At 38.9% G+C, this 23,617-nt stretch overlaps 1 protein-coding gene across 5 annotated transcripts in view; it reads right to left on the minus strand.

The window, feature by feature from the left end:
* Nucleotides 1–23,617, minus strand: part of LOC108696529 (sterile alpha motif domain-containing protein 11) — a 122,693-nt gene that overhangs the window by 93,696 nt on the left and 5,380 nt on the right. The gene's annotated exons all lie outside the window — the stretch shown is intronic.

Consider the following 23,617-nt stretch of genomic DNA (forward strand, 5'->3'; position numbering starts at 1 on the left):
TGCTTATAAATTAATAAATGATAGAAATATGACCAAATCTTACAGTGACTGCGGAGAGGCAGTCATTGCGTGTCATAATGTTCAGATATAACATTAGCAATAAAAACATCAGACACAGTTTTCCCTTTTAAAAGGTGCAGGTTGACCAAAGCTTTTATTGAAACCATTGGAAAAAAAAACCAAAACCTGTCCTTGCCATGTTAAACCACACATAGGTTAGCACAGATGCCAGTCACCGCAGCCGTGGTGGGAATTTAGAGAGAACCCTACTGACCAGACTGGCAAGGACTAAAAACCCGCCACATCAAATTCCCGCCAGCAGCTGTGACAAAACACTTCTAATAATATTGCATATATCATAATTTTGACATATGGAAACAAGTCCCTTGAAACCCTTTTTTTTTAAAAAAAATAATAACTACAGTATACTATAACAGTGCAAAGAGGGGGGGGATGATCGGTTGACCGCTTTAAAGGAGAAGGAAAGCTACAGAGACAGTTTATTTCTGGGCTGCAAATGCGCTAATGAGCATGCGCGCACACAGTTTTGCGCATGCTCAGCACACTCAGCCGGCGCCGTGGCTGGCCAGGTTGCCTAGGGCTCTGTTGCCAATAGATTAGCCACAATTGTGCAAGATAGAACGCCATGATTATTCTATAAAATGCTTTACCATACCTGAGTAAACAGCTCTAGAAGCCCTGTCTGTTGGTATAGGATATCAGCTGCCATATTAGCTTGCTGTGACATAACTTCCTGCCTAAATCTCTCCCTGTTCGCTCATAGCTCTGGGGTCAGACTACAGCAGGGAGGGGATGAGGGAGATGGGAGGGGGAGAGAGGAGCAAACTGAGAATGCTCATGCGGTGACCTGGAGGTTTAAGCTGAAAAACTGAAGTCTGATACAGAAGCCCATGTCTACACAATAGAAAGAAAGAAATGTGGTGTTTCTTTCGACAGAGGACACAGAGCAGCATTATTTTGAGGGTATTTATATAGACCTGGTGTATTTATTTAGCCTTTCCTTCTCCTTTAAAAAAAACCAACCCAAGTCACAAATGCTCTATAGAGAAAGACATTCCTTACAACACTACAGGATGAATGATTTGTAATAGAATAAAAAAAACACATGGGCAGAAGAAACAACAGCAGCATATGGTATTATATAAATATATCAATTATATTAATATATATTATATCATATACTGACCTTCATTATTCTTTACCTCACCTCTACAGAGCTACAGAAATAAATGACCTTCTGAAAACCTTATTGACTCGTGTGGCCTTGCGGTTTTTGCAAGTTAGTGTAAGTATACGCCTACAATTTCCTGCCGAATTGTGTTTAGTACAGAGGAATACCTTTGTTGGCATATGTTATTGCTATCTCTCCGATTATGGGGGTTGATTCTGCTGGCTAAGGCTAAAATAACCCCAACTGTGGGAGGTGATACGGAAAGTTATGTCCAGTTAGCCCGAGAAATAAGATTAAACTAAACCATATATAGAAACATAAAATGGGCATAGTGGCTCTTTGATTCTCAAGAGTTCATTATAGCCTTTAAGCACAGGCCCTGACACTCAATGTCTTGCATGGTTCCAGGGAGCATGTTTGATACTGACAGTGAAAGAAAAGCTTTTGGTAACAGTGAAATATAGCTCATTTTAATATTCACACATTGAGTCAGGCTGATTTGCGATGTGCTTCGCAATAATTCACATTGAATCTGAGTTATTCACACAAAGCACTGATTAATTCCCATGGTTTCAATTTAGCAGAATCAATGAGCTCTTTAAAACACGTCTGATTCGCTCATCCCTATAGCAATACGAGAGTTAAGGTAATGCATTCAAATCAGTGAGACCTAGCCGAGACACAGAGACGTTTCCCAGTCCATTTATGTGGAGATAAGGCTTGATATATGGCTTGAGAAAGAGATTGGAGAAGGCCGACACACTGCTGTAGGGGACTATACCAACTAGGTTTCATGAATAACATGTTCATAGGGGGCATCAAGTGGCAACTTGACTAAAAAATAGTCTATATACAATGCATATGTTTCCATAAAAAGCACACTGCTCCCAGAAGCATCACTACAAGAAACAAACCAAGAAGGTAGGCCGTCCCCTATGAAGGCACTGAAGATAGAAAGTCAGGGAAACCTGATTTATGGATACCACACAACTAGGGATGAGTGAAATATTTTGCCACGTTTTGCTGAAAAAGAAAAACACCCATATACTCTAATTATAGTTAAAAAAAAATGCTGTGCGATTTGAAAAAATTCACACAAAAAACTGCCTGTTGACTTCAATGCATTTGACAATTTTTTCTTCATTTTGCGAATTTTGCCGAACTGAGATGGGTCAGATTTGCCCAGCTTTGCGCACAACCAGGAGAGTCTTGAGCTGTTCTTTTACTATTTGTTATTCTACAATAAAATTGTTCACCAGGCTACCACTCTTGCAGTAAGGGAAAAATGCGCAACTGAAAAATACCCCAAAAAAAACACTTGTTCATCACCTGTAAATCAATAAAACTATGCTATTCCTTTAAAACACTTAATTTTTTTGGTGTTACTGTTTCTTTAAATACAGATAGATGTCTTTAAAGGTGCATTATACTAGTGTTAGTTTTTACCTATTGTTTTAATTAATTGTAAAATATCTATGTTAGCCAAAGATATCCATTATAATGTTCTAATTCCTGTTCTGTTGAGTCAGTGTGTGAGTAGTAAAAACAAATTACCAGTCCACAGATAAGCCCCTTATATAATGTAGCTAGAAGAAGGGAAGGGTATGTTTATACAGAGTTATTATCCACACTGGGGAAGAGGTAGGTCACAATATTCCATTGATACTGTATAATAGCAAATCAATAAAAAAAATGGATATATGTCATTACAAGAATAAGCAGAATAAGTTTTTAACACAATACTACTCATTTAAGCATAAACAAGACCATAAGCACAAGGCAAGAGACCTTATTTTACAGAATGTTTGTTTTGCTTTAACCCCACAGATATCTTCATGGTTAGCTGGAACTCACTGCAGCTCCATATAACAGCTGCATCTCGCAAATAAGTCCCATATTAACTAACAAAATCTGATTTCAGGCTGAGATAGGATGCTGTGTGTTTAGTATTCTTGCAGTGTTGCTTGTGGCCTCTAAGGGTATATCTGTAGCATAATTTAGTCTGTGCCACGCGTGTCATTAAGATAAGACCTCTCCCTTCTTCTTCCCATCTGAAAACATGAAAGGATTGCCTGACACACCTGGGGGATTTTCCTGCAAATTGCATTAGTTTATTTGGTCAATTTGGCCACAGATTGATTTTCCTGTGCAAATAATGAACATTTATTGTTATTTTCCCAGCAGACTGTTTTATTTTCCGTTCGAAAGAGGCACTGAGACATGTCCTGCCCTTATCATCTGTCTTCCTTCCTAATGCTTGATAGGTGGGTGCGAACTGACAACCAATACAGGGCCCAACCACAAATAGCCTGCACCCTTCAGTAACTTAACTATTTCACTGGGCTTTCTGAACATCTGTCAACAAATGCTAACAATTGGTCTCCTTAGCATACAAACAGAAGATTCAGTATAAGAAATAAACATACCAAGAAAAATAATAATACAATCATCCTGCTTAGGAGTCTTCTAAAATCTTGCTGTTTGGAAACTTTGAAAACACCTAAGATGGATCATTATTATGCTTGCTAAATAGACAAACATAATTGGAAAAAAAGATATCAGCAGCGTGTGGCACTCATAGAGTAAAATAATAAAAGGCACATGCTGTGTATAAAAAGTCTTACATCTAGTAATCCACAGCAACCAATCAAATCACACTTTTATGCGCCGTTTGCTAGCAAGATTAGGTCTAAAATTCAAGCATGATCAGTAGACGCACAAAATACAGGTGGTGGGACAAAGCCTGTGACACAAGTGCAACAATACAGAAGGCCAAGGTGCAAATATGCTATAGGTTGCACAAACACAACTGCAGCTTTCTCCAAAAATGGCTCCTATAGAGTTATATTTTTAAAGGAAAACTATTCCCCCGACCACTGTAGATCTCAATAAAAATATATTGCATAAAACAGCTTGTATGTAAAACCCTGCTTCATCTGAATAAACCATTTAAACAGATAGTATGTGTCGTAGGGTAATCCTAAACAGAAAACTGCCATTTTAAGAACTAAAAGCTGCCCATTGAACCATACAATTCAAGGTGCTCACAAACAAAACAAGGGCACACATACCTGTACATGTTAGGTGACCAAAGCCAATTAAATCAACAAAGTTCTGTCTTTTTCCTGTTACAGTTAGAGCTGCAGGATTTCTGCTCAGGTGACCTCTGAGGCAGCAGGACACAGACCATCACAAAATGGTGGGACATGGTAAAATATGTAAAAGGGCAATATTTACTGATATCTATATTCCAGTTTGGTAAGATTTTAATAGGTCACTTAATATGATATAAACAAACTGTTGGTAAACTACTAAATCTGGGGGTTATAGTTTTCTTCCACAGTATGTACACTTATCATCAAGCACCAATGGATTTGAGATCATCTGCTATAAGTCAAATATAACTAAAATAGCCGGAGCATGAAACCACTCCTAAAAACACCCCCAAATGCACTTTACCCTACTTATCAAACAGAGCCCACAGTACCTTAGAATTCACACCTACTGACCCCACATGACTTACCATTTGACCTCTGAACGTATGCAAACATTCATGAAATAAACACTACTGCAATGACAAATTCCCGGCTGGGCTGTTACCAGGGACCTTATGAAAACACTGACAAGCACTGAGTCATATGATCATCGATGTGCCAAGGAAAATGTGTGTGAGTGTGGGCATGTGTGCAGTTGTGCAGGTGTGTGACCTTTAAAGGAGCCAAGAACCATGGCCTAATGATTCTAATGGTGTAAGCCAATTATATCAGCTATTTAAGGACATATCTGGGCACCTTGTGTTCTGATAAATATTGTGAAAGAAATGGGGAATAAGTTAAAGAGATGTCTGTTTATAGGTAAGTGGGTGGTAAAAGGGAAAATATGTGGGTAATACGTAAAAATAAATGAAGCAAATGTAGTTTGACACATTAGCTTAAAAGTACACAGCACTCAACACAATCAAGCAAAGGTGCACTGACCAATTAAAAGACCACCTTGCCACCTCTACACATTGCTCTTTAGGTGAAGCCTCAATATTTCCAGTCCCCTCGCATTTTGGGACTGCAAAGCAGCTGCCAACCTCTACGCCACTGAGGTTCCTAACACACTGTATATTTGGTTTCCGTAATGTTTAATTATGTAGGAATAATGTCAGTGGTCATCTAATTAAAAAGCATCACCATCTAACAAGCTAATTTATGATGTCAATGCTACACTCAAACAAAATCTCAGAGCCCTAGTAAATTTGTGATGCATGTGGCAAACTGTGGTGTAGACCATTTGGAGGGTTACAATCTAGTTGACATTCAGTGATTCATGAGGGTCACAAGGCACCAGTGATTATCGACAGCTTTGCTTCCCAAGGGTCCTGTGGCTGCCTAATGTCTACTGAACCAAGTACTAGGCTGGACAAGTGGCCTCCTCTGCTTTTCCAGGTCAATAAAATCTCTTCCACACACTACAAGTATCAGTCCAGCTGCACACACTGATACCCCAATATTTTCTTTATTTCCAAGACTAATGATAAGAGTTGTACGTCTATGTATACTCCGTTATGAGTCATTCCTTTTGTAATCAAAAAGAAAAAGAAACAATGTTTCGACCTTAATTAGCTTTTGGCAGAGAGCCAAGAACAGCCACAGCTGCAGATGAAATACTTTTGTAACAATTTTGAGATAAGCAAATGCGTAATTGTAACAAAATAAGATAACAGATCCCTTGGGAGAAGTTAGACTCACAGCTTAAAGGGCATTTCACCTTCATTAGCAAAACTGTAATAAATGAAAAAAACCGAACAGAAATATGTTTAAACTTTCATAACCTGCCAAATTCTGTAAAATGAACATGGTAATTAGGGGGTCACAAAAATGGGCGAGGTCAAAAAAATTTCGCTGAGCTTAGTGTGGCAACTTTTTTGTCCCTCTTTTTATTTACAAAATGTTGGGAGGTATGGAAAACTACTTTCCAGTATATTTGTGTTTAGGTTTGTGATTGGGCTGTTTCTATTGTAAGTCATTATGACTGGACAAACAATAGCAATGACACAGTATATTTATAATCACTTCTGCAAATTTTAAAAAATACCATAGCAAGCAATATGCAGCTACCATAATGGACCAGATTAAATTCAGTGAGAAAAAGTTATTTTATGGTTTATCACGTGAAAACACATGGACGAGATTCAATTCAAGGGGAAATAACTTTTCTCCAAATTCAGTTCCAGTTTTTTCCCACAGACTTCAATAGAGTTTTCACGTGATAAACCTTCAAATAAGATTTTCTGAATTCAATTGCATTCTCAAAAAGAATCACGTTCATGACTTTTCATGTGATAAACCCTTTTCTCACTAAATTTAATCTGGCACAATAAGTCTTACTCTTACATTGTAAGTCTCATTAGAAAAAGGCCCACCTGTGCCCAGCATTAACATCTAGATTCTTCTGAGAGAATACTTGCATAATGTGACTTTACTGTGCTCTAAAATGAACATCCCCCAGCTCTTCATGGTGGCCATTTTGTGTTTAAGTATTTCAGGGTGCGATTCTTTAAATGTGTGAGATTTCACACTGGCTCCTTTGCCTGTGACTGCAATGTGTCTGCTTCAGATGTGCATGCCTTAACTAACAACCAAGGTAATCCAATGGGAAGTGGAGTGACGAATGAATCCATGTTTCTTTACAGAATGTACAAAGACTACAAAATTTGTAGATTCCAGATTCCAATGAATTTAATATAGACTAGGGGATCTGAATCAAGTTTTGAAGGCCATTCTGGCAGGTACAGCAATAAATTGGTTTATGCCATTGCTGACAAAAGCTGTTTTTATTTTTGAATCTTTATATACACCAAGGGTCCCCTTCTTTTTTTCTTTATCCTTATCTCATTTCTTTATTTATAACCCATTAAGAATAATGAAAAGCAGGTTTCACTAAATCCCTCACTGAATTTTTCCATATTCACTAGGCCTTCAACAAATGGTGCATTTATTTCATATTTACTATAGAATATTTCGGCAAATCATTGCACAAATGTCCCTAAGGAAGCTCCTAGAGAAGTCACTGAAACAGTGGACGTAAAATTAATTTTTAGATTTTTTTTTAAATGGTTCTTTATTTAAAAGAACCATTCTTTTTTTATGGAAACAGTACCCAATCTCTCTTCTGTAAGCAAAATGACCACTATGCTAAACCAATTGATTGCCAGCACACTGTAGTAATAAAGTCATGAAAATCTATTAATACTGTCAACAGATTTTAGAACACCTTAAAAAAGAGAATATACAAAGGAAATAACCACTCTTTTTTCTCTTCTGGTAACAGCAGAAAACTGCACAAAAAGAAAAAAAATGATCATTGTTTACAGAGAAAGTGGTTAGCGCCGCCTCTGGTTCTGTGGTATTCCCCTGTTTTAAAGAACCCACTCTTGCGGTATATATGTGTATTTTTATAAGTGCACATGTGTGAGGGAGGGTGGCACCACCTTGCAGCAAGTTCTATGTAAATGAAAGCAGGGGAGGCAGACTGTAGGGGATTCTCTGACATCGCTCCTTCCGGGTAATGCTCACAAAACCACAAACAGAATGAACGGAAAGAAAAATTTAAGTGATCTCTGCAGGCAAGGCCCATGAAGTGGAAGCTTAAGCACTCCCAAACCAACAGCCTGGCATGTTAAGCAGAAAAATATAGGCCAATGATTTCACAAATGCAGTTATAAATTGTAGCTTCTATAAATTTCACCACAACGTTCATCTTAGCCCCAGTGGAATTGAACTTGTTCCTGTTGTGTGTGTTCCTCTCAAACCAGGATAAGTTATAACACTATAATAAACATGGTTTTAGCAAAAATAGAGGTGGAGCTTAATGCCAAATAAATGAACAATGTCTAATTCATGTGATCAATATTAGTAGTTAGCACACCCCTTGTACAACAAACTCGCCAATTGCCACTAGTTATTTGATTATTGCTTTTTATTCTGGCAGGACCCTGTTTAGCTTTGGAAGATCCTGGGTCAAAACAAATTTGGAAGGAGGATATCCATCCAGACAGTGAAGTATGCATCGAACAAGACTTCATCCTTCCAGACAGCGAAGTATGTATACAATAAGACTTCATCCAGTGAGAAGTTACCAGGGATATAAGCAATGAATGTAGGCCAGAACTATGTGAGCCATCACTGCTTAGCGTATAGGGTGTACAGGAGAGGTAAAACTAAAGCAAGCCTTTAAAGTGGTGTTGTCAAAGGTTCTCTTTAAATGAAAATCACTTTATACTCTGGGTAACCATACTATGGAATCTAATTGTACAATAATAAATGTTAATAGTATACCTTAAAAGTAAAAGGGGCACAAATCTAATATAGATAATCCAGGTAGTCTATAGAAAAAAATAAGGGCCCATTATTTGTGGGATAATGCCCCCAGTTCCCAAGGGTATACTATAAAACCAAACAAGTTATCCCAAAACTCTATATTACATTAAAAAATAGTCTTTATTCAAAAATCATGTTAAAAAGATAGGTATACAGACCACATGGTATGCGTTTCAAACCCCCTGAATTGCCTATAATTAAGTACCAGGGGGTATGAAACACATACGGTGGAATCCCATGTAGTCTGTATACCTATCTTTCTAAAATGATTTTTGAATAAAGACTATTTTTTAACATAATATAGAGTTTTGGGATAACTTGTTTGGTTTTAAATCCAGGTAGTCTGTCTCTTTCACGTCCAACAATACAAGGTCAGCTCACTGTTCTTGGCATATGCAGGGCACACATGCACAGTAAAGCACTGAAACCTAGCAAGCCATAAATCCTGTAGACTTTAAATAAACTATGTAGACTCTATAGCACTTGGCACTCTGTAAGAAGGGCATAGAGCACAGCTGCTCATCATGCAGGACAGGATGCAAAGAGCTTGGGTCCAGCATTAATAAATGACCCTTTATATGCTCTGTTCAGATGTACTGCTATGCAAGCCCCTAGGGTGGCAATTGGGTAAAATATACTGATGTATTCCCAAGCTCTAACCACAGAAGTTCAGGAAATGATCAAATTCTCCAAGGGCACTGAGGAAATATCCCAGATGTCCTTTTGAATTAGGCATTCACCTCCTCACTGTTGGAGATGCACTTTCAGCAGCAGAAGCTCCTCAAATCCCCAAATGAAGAATCTACAAAAGATTCCCACAGTTGGATACAGATGAAGACTGACATAAAGGAAAAACTTCCTTCTTCCCAGCTTAACCCCAGCAGTGCCACTAAATTTTGCAGCTCATTTCAGCTCAGTATTACCAATTGCATTACTTATGGGTTGTTTTTTTTGTATGTGATTTGTGTGTTCAATGTTTACCCCAAAATATTAATTATATATGAAATGGCATCTACATTGGTAAAAGTCTTGGGGAAACAAAATACTTAGCACTCTCAAGGAGGCAACACCCTGCTGAGCAAGATAAAGCAGAAAGGAAAAAAATGGCTTCTCTTAAATGTACTGTAAATACATTATCCCTCAGCATATACAGTACAACATATTTACATGTGATCATTACATTTAGTTACATAGTTAAATTGGGTTGAAAAAAGACAAAGTCCATCAAGTTCAACCCCTTCAAATGAAAACCCAGCATCCATACACACACCCCTCCATACAGTGTTCTAAGTAACTTTTATTGCTCATTTTTTACTTTCTAGGATGAGGAGTGGGGTATGATGTTCTACTGCTACAGACATCTAGTCAAATCAGTGCTTTATCAAGTACATCCAAAAATATCCAAAAGCACCATGCCAACTGACCTACTAAGCGGCAGACCACTACTACTTAATACAATACTATGCCAACAGATCAGTAATAACTTAGTTCAAAGCAAACAACTCCTGCTCTTACACAGGAAAACCTTGTTGTCAAAATTGAACATTCTCCTACTTTGGAATATTTACAATATTAGCGTAACAGCATACAGTTGGTACCAGTGTACAATATGTTGACGGTCAAAGGAAGTGCAAGGTTTACAGATAACAGCAGTAATGCATATGTTTTAACCTACCAAATCAACACCAGCACTTTTCTTTCCCTTACCTCGTTTTCATACGTCAAGGAATAACTCCCACTAGTAAAAGGATGCTTCCTGTATCCTCCAAAGGGACCTATATCTTTATTTGTCCTTTTAATATCTCTTATAGAGACATCAGGAACACCAACTTTTCATGTGATACCCACAGAGATTTTTATCTCACACTTAAAGCAGGGCAGTACAACTGGAATTCTGGGGGCTGGCTGCCACAGAGTGAAAAACCGATCATATCATCATTTTTGCTGCTGGGAAGCTAGGGAAATTCCAGCATCATTTTTGTTTTCCCTAACAGTCCCCTATGCAAAAATGTCTCCTCATGAAACAAATCAAAAGTAGCCAACCCACTTCAGTGCATTTCAAAATAACCACATGGGGAAGCCCTGCCTATACACTTGAACATGGTGTTCCTCATGGTGAACCACAATCAATATAATGGACTGGATACAAAATTAAGGGATTGTGAATCAATACAATGGAATGTTCCCCTTGGCAGGCACATTATAAAACCCAGTGAAGTCGTGGGATATGTTTCCTATAGTCTATATCGTGCCTGGGTTTTAGACAGTGCAGGTAACAATGCAGGTATTAAGAAATTAGTGCTGTCCACCTTGGACCTCTGTTTTTACTGCATTCCAATAACAGCTCTGGGGCCACAAGTCAGACATTGTATGATGTTACACAAAGACAGGTATGGGACCTGTTATCCAGAATGCTCGGGACCTGGGGTTTTCCGGATAACTGATCTTTCTGTAATTTGGATCTTCATACCTTAAGTCTACTAGAAAATCATGTAGACATTAAATAAATTAACAGATTAATGTTATCGATTAATGATATCGACGTTCGGATCAAGTACAATGTTGTATTACTACAGAGAAAAAGGAAATAATTTTTAATAATCTGCATTATGTGGATAAAATGGAGTCTGTGGGAGATGGCTTTTCCATATTTCTGAGCTTTCTGGAAAACGGGATAAGATGGCCTATGTAGTTTAACCTACAGTTTTTCTAAGGGTCACCCTGATGCTAGTGGCCTAGGGAAAATGCCCTCTCTTCCCTACTCCAAAATCAACTAGGGTTATTAATAAGTGCTTGCCAGTTGTATTTTTTTTTTTACTTTAAGTCACAGACTGGGAGTCAGAGGTCAGCCCATCACCCAGTCTACTCACGACAAGTGGACAATTGACGCCTGTATCATTCACACTATTATGGTTTCTTCCCTTGCACACTATGAAGTCAAATGCTAGGGATTAATGTATTTATACTGCCTTCCTATGCTGTCCTGGTGTGAAAATGATAAGGAAGATACAGAAATTCCGCTATAAAAGAACATAGCGGTTGCTCATTTTTCTCAGCTAACAGAATTACCATAATAACTTCTACGGAGAGAAGGCAGGAAATGGCATTTATATTTCTTGAATAATACTAAAAGGGAATAAAAGACAAGCATGAAAGTAGAGGTTGAGCCTGGGGAGCCGGCGCAGCTTCTACAACAGGGAGTGCCATGGGATAAATAATCAGTTTATTGAATTTATCAATCCATCATTTCTGGGAGGAAAGCAGGGGCAGGCTATGAATCATCAATAACTGTCAGGTCAATCTCCTTCATGTTTGTTGGGGGTGGCTTAAAACTGTAGGATTTAACATTATATGGCAAACAACCTACCCGTCTTATTTCATTCTATGTTCTATTTTTCTATTGTATGCCATTTAATAAGTCCCCTGGGCAACTGTGACCCATTATCCAGATCCTTCCATATAATGTGCTTTAAGAGACCCATTTCTCAAAAGCTGTTAACACAAGCACAAAATAAAATTGCATCGTTTTTAAACTATAAACAGCTAAAACTATGGTTACTCTCTGTCTACGAGTTCTTCATAACAAACCACATGGTGGGAAAAGAGCCAGTGTATTTTGTATCTACAGACAAGCAATTTAAAGATAAGTGTGGTAGTGTCTTCAGGCAAGGAATCTGGAGTCAGATGTTGTAACGGTCTAAAAGGTGTTTTCTATGGTATGGAATGTATAATAAAGTGGATAAATGTTCAGACAGTGATTTCAGGTTACAGACTGAGATAGTAAGTTGGTGTCTGCTGTGTTAGCCAAAACAGAAAAGTGATAGAACTTGGGCTTATTTAATGTTTACATTTTTTAGCAAAGTATAGAGACTCAAATTACGCAAAGACCCCATATCGCCAAGTCCCGAGTGTTCTGATGAATAGGTGCCATACCTGTACTACTTACTGATAAAATAAAACACTGGTTGGCACTCTGTACCTGCATGAACTTAATATATATACTAGCACAATTCTGGACTTTGATAGTAAAAGTAACCCGACTAAGCACTACAACAGCAGTGAACACACTGGCACACAGACAGAATTTGAGCAGTTAATAAGACCCACGAGTATTGTGCGTTGGTTAGATTGGGCAGCCCAAGTCATGGGTTTTTGAGCCTGGCATTACACCTGTCCCACAGAGCAACCATGCAGTAAGTGACAGCTACTGCAGGATGATGGGAGATTTTTTTTCATTGTAAAATAGAGAAGTACAGTTTGGGTTTCAATATAGGGGCCCTAATCAGCGTATTTTGCTCCAGAGTCCCTCCACCACTGAAGACAAACCTGAGAGAGACATTTCAAAATATATTTATTAATGCAAATGCACAAGGTTAGAGCAAAGATGTGGAGACTGTAATATACAATTTTAAGGCACTAGTAGCACACATCTGCAGTGCTTAAAGTAGACCTGTCACATACACATAAAAAGCTGCATAATGAAAGTCCTTTGCAAATTAAACGTGGAACACATTTTTTTTTCATGAAAACATCCATACCTGTTATAAAGGTGTTTAAATATCCAAGCTGCCAATCAAATATCATGTGTTCAATTCAAATACTTTCACTTTCCATTCAGCAATTCCTAGAGGTCACTGCTCTCACATTTCCCCTTCCCTCCTTAGGCTCTATAATTGTGTAGGGCACTGCGCGTGGGCATTAGGTCTCTCATTCTGGTGCATACACAAGATTTTGGGGTGATGCATAATTAGTCTTAATAACAGTGTACACAAAATGGCTCCTGCCTGTTTGCTTTGATTGTGTAATTCCAAGACTGGAGGAAACAAAATTTAAATAACAAATATATTGTAAGTAAAGTTTATTTTGCTCAACTAACATGATGGAAAATAATTTGGAATTATTTCTTAGGGTGACAGGTCCCTTTTAACTTGCTTCTTGTTCACACACATCAACACATTTAAAATCAACTATATTAACTATGCTATAGCTCAGGGATCCCCAACCTTTTGAACCCGTGAGCAACATTCAGAAGAAAAAGGAGTTGGGGAGCAACACAAGCATGAAAAATGTTCTTGGGTGCCAAATAAGTGCTGTGATTGGATATTTAGTAGCCCATATGTGGATTGTCATCCTACATTGTGGCTCTGTTTGGCAATGCACCTGGTTTTATACAAATAAACAAAAACTTGCCTTCAAGCCTGGAATTAAAAAATACGCCATGTTTTGAGGCCATTGGGAGCAACAACCAAGGGGCTGGAGAGCAACATGTTGCTCATGAGCTACTGGTTGGGGGTCGCTTCTATTAATGAAAGATTGTGGCCTCTATAACATTAAGAGAGAAAATGAAGCAACAAAGCTTATTAATGGCACTATGTGGCTTTTAATTTTCATATGGAATGCTGTTCTTATTCCCAGAAAAGTCATGTGACATAAACCTAATATTCTGCCCAAACACAGGCAGTCTCACCTAGCCCTGTAACCAACAAGAAGCTATAATGAGTCTAACTGCTTAAAGCCTAACTGCTCACTGGTTGCAAAAATATACAGGCATAGGACAAATGTTGCCTGGGTTCAAGCAAATGCCTAAATGTGCAGGCAATGTCATGATCATGCTGCCTTAATAGTTACTACTACACAACTATCTATTACATTGTGTAACACTATCAATCAACCAAGGTTTGCACAACACATAATAACGCTTCTCCTGGTCATTATAAAAACATGCACATACCAGGGTGGCAGAAAATAATGTTGCCAATGGGTTTTATAGCAATTGTGATTATTAATTACAGTGTCTCGTACCTGTTTTATCCAATTACTTTGTGGAGTTAAGGCATTCCATTTTATAAAGCATGATAGATGACCAATAGTATACTTATGCAAACAGTTTTCAAATTATAAGTCCAGTTTGCTCCAGTAAAGCCCCAAGCAGGTTGTTGACTCACATATAAAGAATGATAGTTGTTTAGACCCATGGCTAGCCCACCTTTTAGATTTCTAGAGCAAGCACACTGAGAGGAATGCATTTGCGTGATTAAGAAGCTACAAGCCTTGACAAAACAGACTCATAATCATTAATTTACGGTATGATGACCTGCTCCTCCCAGCCTCATTGCCTGCCACCAGCAGAGTAGAAAACATCAGCTCTAGGGTGGAAGAAAGGACTAGTTATGTTTTGTGAGCTGTGGTTTAAAGGAGTACTGTCATCCCTATAGTGTCATCCCTATAGTGCAATAATTGCTTTTCAGTTAACTAACACATAACCCAATTTCCTAAAGACATGGGGACTCCTACCAGTATCAAGCAAGGACAACTAACCAAGGACTGTGTCTAGCTGTAGGAGACAAAAATAGGACAGCTTAATTTTGTAACTATTAAAAGCACACTGTGGATTTAGGATTCGGAAAATTTCAAAACTACCTGTACTAGCAGATGCTTGTGTCACCCAGAGGCCCCATGTTCACTGATGCCTGAAAGGTACAGTAAGATCAAAAAATTAAAGTGTTTAAAAGTAATAAAAGTATACTGGTGTTGCCCTGCACTGGTAAAACTGCTATATTCAGAAACACAACTATTGTTTATATAAATAAGCTGCTGTGTAGCAATGGGAGCAGCCATTCAAAGGAGAAAGGGCTCAGGTTACACAGCAGATAAGCTCTGTAGAACATAATGGTGTTATCTGTTATCCACTATTTAACCTGTGCCATATAACCATTGCCATTGCTACACAGCAGCTTGTTTATATGAACTAATGTAGTGTTTGTGAAGCAAACAGATCAGTTTTACCAGTGCAGGGCAACAGTACATGATATTTTCATTACTTTAAAACACTTTAATTTTTTGGTGTTACTGTTGCTTTAACGCACTTATATTAGGAATAATAGTATCTGTTTTGGAAAGGCAAATGGGCAGGCATGCTCCAATGGTGTAAAGGGAAAGTGTCATGGGAAAACATGTTTTTTTCAAAACGCATCAGTTAATAGTGCTGCTCCAGCAGAATTCTGCACTGAAATTCATGTTTCAAAAGAGCAAACAGATTTTATTATATTTAATTTTGAGTTCTGACATGGGGCTAGACATATTGTCAATTTCCCAGCTGCCCCCAGTCATGTGACTTGTGCTCTGATAAACTTCAGTCACCTTTACTGCTGTACTGCAAGTTGGAGTGATATCACCCCCCTCCCAGCAGCCTAACAAAAGAACAATGGGAAGGTAACGAGATAGCAGCTGCCTAACACAAGATAACAGCTCCCTGGAAGATCTAAGAACAGCACTAAATAGTAAAAGTCCCACTGAGACTGATTCAGTTACATTAAGTAGGAGAAATAACAGCCTGCCAGAAATTAATTCCATCCTAAAGTGCAGTCACATGACTGGGGCAGCTGGGAAACTGACAATATGTCTAGCCCCATGTCAGATTTCAAAATTGAATATTAAAAAATCTGTTTGCTCTTTTGAGAAATGTATTTAAGTGAAGAATTCTGCTGGAGCAGCACTATTAACTGATGTGTTTTGCAAAAAACATGTTTTTCAATGACAGGATCCCTTTAACGATCACTGGGGCTGGATGGGGCCTTGGGATTTGATCCTGACTGAGAATGAGTATGTGGCTATGTAGTCAATTTTTTTTTAGAAAAAAAACGTTTTCAGTAGCAACCAAAGAAATCTCCAGAAGACATTTCGTAAGACTTTTAGAGGTTTGTTTTCTGGCATCTAAACTGATAGCACTTTATCTTAATTCTTTAAAGACAACTTCATCCAATGTAGAGCTTAATAACTAACAAAGGGGCTAAACTAGAACAGTGCACTTACCAGCAGCATTAAGTCAGTCCCACTACAAGTACAATGAAAGCAAAGATATTAATGGTTGATATGGGGTAACTGCACTAATTCAGTCTAGCACCTATGCTTGAAAAACAAGACATACTTTATTATTATTATTATTATTATTATTATTGGAACACAGTCAACAACTCATGGAAAGCAAATATGGGTCGGACTATAAATGGTATCTTCAAGAAAGACTAGCTGGGTAGAACTACAACTTATGTGAACGCCCGTTTAAAGGCAAAATGTAGCCTTATTTCATCATTCGCTTTACTTTTTAAATGTATTCTCTGTTATTTATAAAGCACCAACATATTTACACATAGAACGTTCATCATTTACATCAGTTCCTGCCCCAGTGGAGCTTACAATCTAAGGTCCCTATAACATTCTTACACGCTAGGATCAATTTCACGAGATGCCAATTCACCTGCCTCTATTTTTTTGGAGCACAGAAGGAAGATGAAAGAACCCCACTCTCAATAAATAGTTCTACCTGTTCAATAAAACATGCTGAAAGGGTATAGCACTGTTTGTGTAATTTTTTTGTGTAAATTTTTGTGTTTGTATGACTTCTTTCATGAGCAACCTCATCCAAAAAATTCATTAAATGGTGTTCTCTGTCGGCTATGTCTTAATGAAAAATGGTGAAACAATTTTTGGCTTCATGAGGGATAACTTTCAAACAAATTAACTATCAATATAATAGAAAAAAAAGAAAAGCTCTTGAAAAAAACATTTTTTTTTAATAAAACAGTACCTTGTACTTATCCTAACTGCATGAATCTATATTGGTGGCAAACAATCCTTTATTTCAGATTTAAATTATTTTTAGCAGACTTACATTATGGCAGACTTACATTATGGAGATTAAGGAAGGATCCCTTATCTGAAAAACCCCAGACCCCAGGCATTCCAGTTAATAGATCCTATACAGGAAATACATACTGTATACAGATGCATACTGTATACAGGAGATGCTTGTATAGTAATGTCCACCTACTCAACTGGTCAATGCCCACTCAATAAAGTGGTGGTGTCCGTAGTTTAAAGAACACTTGTAGGCATGTCTTGAGATAATTAGGTATTTAAGATATATTTTAAGTGGAAAAGGCAGTATTTTAAAATTGCAAAAATGCAAAGCCCGGGACAAAGGTTGGTGTAATAAGATGATCCAAGAGTGATTATAGTTTGTTGCACTATTTTAGAGATAGAAGCAGTATAATTTTTTCACCCAGAAGTCTTAGTTGAACTCCCTTTAAGTACCTGAAGGTGTCAAATGGATTTTTTTTATACATGCTATTTATATCCTTGCACCTAATAATGGGAGCTTGTGCTTTAACCTCTATGAAGATGGCCTGTCAGACACAGCACAGTGACCTATAATTATCTCCCTCCATCTAATATCACTCTATTACCAGAGCTCTAGGCAGTGGGGAGAAGGGATGCCTGCCCTCTCCTATCTTCAGGCAATATCTCTGGTTACCGTGGCAACACAGCCGAAGCAGCTTTCCTGGTACCACACAACACCTATTGCGACCATTTCCAAACTGAGAGTTAGTGGCCTGTCTTCAGCTGCACTGAGAGCAGAACTGGTGTCACAAAGTGAGAACACAATGACTGCTCAGACTTGCAGGGTGGGTGAAAGCCAGTGCATGTGTGCTAGAGGAACAAAGTAAATTCTTACAGGGTTTAGTAAGCCTTCATTATAAATAGTGCTTCATCTGTAAGGGTATTGGAAAAAAATACAGTGAGGGGCATATTTATTAACATGGGAGACAAACATAACTGGTGATGTTGCCCATAGCAAAGTAGTAAAAATGCATGTATAGATTTTAGACAATTATAATGCATTATAATACAAATGCGTAGATCTCTAGAGATACAGGTGTGTTGTCTTCTCACATGGTACAGCCTCTCCATGGTAAGTCTTAGCGGCAATCTGCAGACATTGCAAGTTGCAACTGGAGTGCCTGTTATTTTCAAGCTGGTATGGTCACTGCCTCCAGTGTAGGTCAGTTTCTAACTAAACTGAATACGGTAGGAGTTAGTGCTGCTGTTGGTTGGCAGAGCAAGAGTCAGCTCTTGATCGCTATATACAGTACTTGCATGCCAGCTTAAAAAGCTAACTGGTACATCATCTGGAACAACACCTGCTATTTGTACCTACCAGTGTACACGAAAATGTCATCTATCTGCGTTAGATCAGCGCCCGTATGCCAAATAGCTGAGCATCTGGCTGATCAGAGAATACACACTTTACATGTCATAAAAGTCAACCACTTTGTCATGCACTAATAAAATTATGATATTGGGTTATTAGAAGCAGAAGATAGGAAAGTGGAACAAGCTTTCCACCTTAACATAGCACATTTTGCACCTTGTAACACAAGATATGTTTTCAGACACCAAGCTTCATTGGTTGGGGATCAATATGCTCTATACCTCTTTAATGTCAACAGACAGTTTTTCTAACACAAACCCCGCTTGCTGCACATCTGCCCCCTCTGTATCCCAAGCCTTGGACCCAGAAGCCGGACATCAGACGCCACCACTGACATCCGCGCTCTATAAAACCCTCACTTATTCCTCTCTCACATGGATCCTTATTACTGTCTCTAAAAGCTGCTTCCTCCCAACTTCCCTCTTATCCCCTTCAATTATCTGCTGGCTTCTCTGAAACTATCAACCACCCCCTTCCTCTCCACCTTCGCCCTCGCCAAGTAATTTCCTCTTCAAATCAATTCTCCTAATCACAGAAAACCCAAAAGGGCCACATGAGCGCAGCCTCAAACCAGAGCACAGACATTAATTAAAGCCCCTCTAGCCTCCCTGACACTACAAATTGCATACGACAGGGGTGGGCTGCCTATTTGCAATGGTTAACCCTTTGCAAGGGAGAAGAGCGCAATGAACTAAAGGGATGAGAAGGAGACTGGAGATTGGCCCCATGCCAGCCGGAGCCTGGGACTTACACGTTCTCCTAATAGCAATTATTAAAAAGAAAGCTCCCTATTCATCTCAGGGATTTGGCAGCAAAGCAATTTCCACACTCCAGCACATAAAGCTGACAGTTTCTTGGTCGTGCTAGAGAGAGAGAGGGTGGGAGGTCCCTGGCAGGGGTACAAGGTGCTTATGAAAGGAGTCTGGGCTTCCCTCCTGCATCCCCTCACCCGCTGAGCACCATCAGAGTGGGCCCGGCGTGCCCCTGACATTGAAACCACAGTCAACAGACAGAAGGAGACAAGTCCTGCCCATTTCCTGAGTGCTTTCAAAGGGGAATTGTTAGCCGAATATCTATGTGCGACACTGACAACCCCAGTGAAGATCACCTCCCCCAGTAGCACAGAGAGACGGTTTATCTGACAGCTGTGAGGTCTGACCGCATAGGGAGGGGGCGATCAGACGTGCTCAAGTGCAGCTGGGCAACCAACTTTTCTCTTCTAGGCAGGGGGTCATACAAGTAAGGACACGGTCACCAACTAGGGCCTGTTTATGACAGAGAGAAAGGGAATTTGGCCAGGGACCAGTATCTAAAGGTGTAAGAAAATGTATCATTTTGTAACCTTTATTAGATATTTTTAACATATACATCTGTGATATCCATCCTATACCAAAGGCTGTTAACAGCGATGCGGAGAGTTGTAGTGGCCTGGAGGGTTGCAGTTTGGATATTGCAAAACTTCACTACTTTCTTCCCTCAGATTGGAAGGCTAGTTCGGGGGCTGTAATAAGCAAAGTTGGGTTGAACTTTAATGTTTAATTGATGCACTTAAGCAAATAACTATAAAAAAATAATTAAGACCAATCAAAAAGCTGCGAAGAACAGGACATTCTATAACATAATAAAAGTTAACTTAAAGGTGAAATACTCTTCAATGAAAACGAAAATATAATGAGAAAAAAGCTGGAATTATAATTTCCATCCTATCAAGAAAATTCAGAATAAGTAAGAGTTAGGGGCCAGTTGTATTTCCTGAATAATTTAAGACAAATTGCCATATCCCTATAAAATTATATACCATTGGCCCTAACTAATAACCTCTTCAGAAGACCCTTACTTCTCTGCTGCACCAGTGCTTGTTGGGCCTCAGATGAAAACTACCAGCAGCTAAAATCACCCCCTAGGTGCCATGGAATACATAATAGTATACATACATATGCAAAAGCCAATAGTCAGCTCAGTAGCCAGTCATTGAGAAGTTACGACAGCTCTTATCTCTCTTGCCCCATAAGGAAACTAATCATTTCGATAGGTGGTTGATTGTGCTTCAGATCTTGAAATGCAATTGCTATGTGTCATCCTGCATACCGATATCCTGGGCTTTCAAAGTCACCAAAGCAACCGAGTTAAAGTTAATATCATAATGACCCCAAAACAAAGTCTAAAGGGCAAGCATTGACTAATACATATACAGTGTTACACTTTCTAGAAACAAGATAATGCCGAGACAGGGCTGCACATTGGCCTGTTTAAAGGGGCAGTTACCGCTGTATTCAACATGAGTTAAATGAATAGGGCTTGTGCTTAACATTCTTTTTTTTATTGTTTCAAGAAAAACCTATGGTGTAAGCTGGGATTGGGGTACCTGGGGCCCACCAGAGAACCTCAACCCAGCGGCCACCAAGAACATCAGTGCACCTACTACTATGACTATCAACACTGCGCCTCACAGCTTTTGCCACCCACAGATAATCAGGACTTACTCAACAAAATATGGGGGCTAGGGTAAAAGTGAAGCTTGGGGCCCCAAAAGAATGCACTGTGCTTGGCTTGTCCCTGGCATTTTAGGGCCTTTGCCACAACCCATGAACAGATTAACCCCAGACATGCCGGGTAAGGTCACTATCCATTGAAAATGAATAAAAAGCACATTAACCCCAGACATAACAGTTAGTTTACAGCAGAAAATGGACTGTGAGCAGATTCACTATGGACATGCCAGCAAGATCACTGCAAAAATAAACAATGAGCATATTAACCCCACCCATGTCAGGAAGATCCACTCAACCTCCTGCATTCCTGAAATTCATGCAAGGTCATCCTTAACTTTTTCACCTCCTTCAAAAGGAAGAAGAAAGCATTTTGGTTCACAATCCATTGAACATGCCCTGAGAGGCCCAGCAGGACAACAGGCAGAAGGTGGGGCCCAGCATAGAGGCATGTGGCCGGCAGGGCAAAGTGGGGCTATCTGCATAAGAAGTTAATAACTGCAAATTCAGAAGATGGTAATAGAACTATTGAAAACTCCTATTTCTAAGATTCTGTTTTAAGGTTACAGAAGCTTTATGCATCTTCTAATATAGATGGTCTTAAAGGAGAAGTCAAACGTTTTTACATTTTGCTACTTATATTTCAACCCTGCCCCTCACAGATATGATGATCAGCCCTTTCTATAATGATGCCGTTTCTATAACAGCTGTTGACATGTCATGCCAAATTTTAGACCTCCTTGCCAGTTTGTTATCAATACTGCACTTACGCTAGCTGTAGTCCATGCGTTATCAGTTGCTTTCTTTAGAGATTGAACATTCACAGACCTGCGGCATAAAGAGCTACACGTCTCCTATCCCCTGTGCCCCAACACTGGGCAAAAGAATTATGCCCTGCTATTAGCCTATGTATTTCAATAGAGGAGCACTTGGTAAAGAGCTATAAGAGATAAAGTAGATACGGGTGGGGAAAAGTCAGTGAATAATTTTAATGGCAATTTAGATTTCAGTTTTTGGTGGGCTTGTGATTTTTAATGCAAAAGAGAAAAAAAAGTTCTCTTGGATTCAGATAGTAAGGCAGAGGTGTCAACCCACCGTTAACCGGAACCCCATAATCCAGAAAGCTCCAAATTACGGAAAGACTGTCTCCTATAGACTCCATTTTATCGAAGTAATCCAAATTTTAAAAGTTTCCTTTTTCACTGTGATAATAAAACAGCACCTTGTACTTGATCCAACTAAGATACAGTTAATTCTTATTGGAAGCAAAACCAGCCTATTTGATTTATTTAATGTTTACATGATTTTCTAGTAGACTTAAGGTACAAAGATCCAAATTATGTAAAGATCTATTATCTGGAAAACCCCAGGTTCAGAACATTCTGGATAACAGGTCCCATACCTGTACTATAATTTTCAATATAGGAATATTTTGATTTGTCGTTCAGCTACAACTGAAAGGCCACATGTTAGATGTGTAAATAGATTTGACTGATACACTTAATTTAGGATCTGAGGAAACAAAGTATAAGATTTCCCAGTATGGGTCCTCTTAAAGGCCTTCAGCCATCCCGTTGTTTTTAGAACGCCCACAATTCTCAGCCAGACGCAAGCTTGCCATAAATGATAGGAATTGCAGTTCTGGATCATCTAACAGAAGCTGGACACCAATGATCTCAAACAACTCTTGAGCAGGTAGCCAGCCTGAACAGCATGCGGGCAGGTATCCAAAAGCTCCGCACTGTTTAGCAAATGAATTACAAGGCTCATGGCTGAGAAATGCTACAGTGGGTCCAGACCACTGGTGATATATTAGAGGAAAGTGGAGCACGGCTCACATAAAGCTGCATTTTAAAATCTAAATTTATATAGCCGTGTAAGGCACATTGGCGTTAGGTAATAAAGCAGGATATCAATGAAACTGCCATTTGATCCACAAAATTGTCTTTTTGACTAATTTCTTCCGTCTGCCTATAGGATTTCATTGATTTTTACTGTTCTTCTCCATTAATTCCCTCTCGTCATCTTTTCTTTTATCACCTTCAGCGCTTGCAGCCTGGTAGGGAGGGAAGTTCTGATAAAAGCCACAGATAAATCCGTAGGACAAGACGGCTCCAGGTTATTATGGACAGGCGGAGAAGGCACTGGCTCGGCATGTTTAATTCAGAGTAATAAATTATATGGCCATCTCTGAAATGCAATTTGCATATACTATTCATCTGTTTGGAGACATGGATTTGTCTGTAGGGCCATAATAGAGTCTTCGTTGGAACAGAAAGCTAGTGCTAGGGCTGAACTAAATTCATATTTTCATTATTCAGCTGGATCCAGCTGTTTTAAAGGATTTGGTTCTGCGGAACAAAAAGTATTAGGCAGACTCCAAATCCTGCACAGAGTCCTGAGATTTGGTTGAATCCCAAACAAAATCCTGGATTCAGTGCTACCCTTTAAAATATTTCTTGCAGGATACAAAAAACATTCTACAGGCCTAAACAGTGTGATTGAAATAAGGGGTAAA

This window comes from Xenopus laevis, chromosome 7L (assembly GCF_017654675.1).
Source record: "Xenopus laevis strain J_2021 chromosome 7L, Xenopus_laevis_v10.1, whole genome shotgun sequence".
NCBI lineage: Eukaryota > Metazoa > Chordata > Amphibia > Anura > Pipidae > Xenopus > Xenopus laevis.